This window comes from Lupinus angustifolius, chromosome LG08, assembly GCF_001865875.1.
Source record: "Lupinus angustifolius cultivar Tanjil chromosome LG08, LupAngTanjil_v1.0, whole genome shotgun sequence".
NCBI lineage: Eukaryota > Viridiplantae > Streptophyta > Magnoliopsida > Fabales > Fabaceae > Lupinus > Lupinus angustifolius.
In genome coordinates this window covers 22,594,999-22,596,325 of record NC_032016.1, presented here as the reverse complement: position 1 = coordinate 22,596,325, position 1,327 = coordinate 22,594,999, and positions in this window count along the sequence as shown.

Sequence of the window (1,327 nt, the reverse complement as noted above, 5' to 3'; positions counted from 1 at the left end):
TGAGGACGAGAATGAGAATGAGGATAGGATGAGGACGAGAATGAGAATGAGGATAGGATGAGGACGAGAATGAGAATGAGGATAGGATGAGGACGAGAATGAGAATGAGGATAGGATGAGGACGAGAATGAGAATGAGGATAGGATGAGGACGAGAATGAGAATGAGGATAGGATGAGGACGAGAATGAGAATGAGGATAGGATGAGGACGAGAATGAGAATGAGGATAGGATGAGGACGAGAATGAGAATGAGGATAGGATGAGGACGAGAATGAGAATGAGGATAGGATGAGGACGAGAATGAGAATGAGGATAGGATGAGGACGAGAATGAGAATGAGGATAGGATGAGGACGAGAATGAGAATGAGGATAGGATGAGGACGAGAATGAGAATGAGGATAGGATGAGGACGAGAATGAGAATGAGGATAGGATGAGGACGAGAATGAGAATGAGGATAGGATGAGGACGAGAATGAGAATGAGGATAGGATGAGGACGAGAATGAGAATGAGGATAGGATGAGGACGAGAATGAGAATGAGGATAGGATGAGGACGAGAATGAGAATGAGGATAGGATGAGGACGAGAATGAGAATGAGGATAGGATGAGGACGAGAATGAGAATGAGGATAGGATGAGGACGAGAATGAGAATGAGGATAGGATGAGGACGAGAATGAGAATGAGGATAGGATGAGGACGAGAATGAGAATGAGGATAGGATGAGGACGAGAATGAGAATGAGGATAGGATGAGGACGAGAATGAGAATGAGGATAGGATGAGGACGAGAATGAGAATGAGGATAGGATGAGGACGAGAATGAGAATGAGGATAGGATGAGGACGAGAATGAGAATGAGGATAGGATGAGGACGAGAATGAGAATGAGGATAGGATGAGGACGAGAATGAGAATGAGGATAGGATGAGGACGAGAATGAGAATGAGGATAGGATGAGGACGAGAATGAGAATGAGGATAGGATGAGGACGAGAATGAGAATGAGGATAGGATGAGGACGAGAATGAGAATGAGGATAGGATGAGGACGAGAATGAGAATGAGGATAGGATGAGGACGAGAATGAGAATGAGGATAGGATGAGGACGAGAATGAGAATGAGGATAGGATGAGGACGAGAATGAGAATGAGGATAGGATGAGGACGAGAATGAGAATGAGGATAGGATGAGGACGAGAATGAGAATGAGGATAGGATGAGGATGAGGATGAGGATAGGAGGAGGATGAGAATGAGGATAGGATGAATAGGAGGATGAGCACGAGGACGCAGATGAGGATAGGATGAGGACGAGGATGAGGAAGAG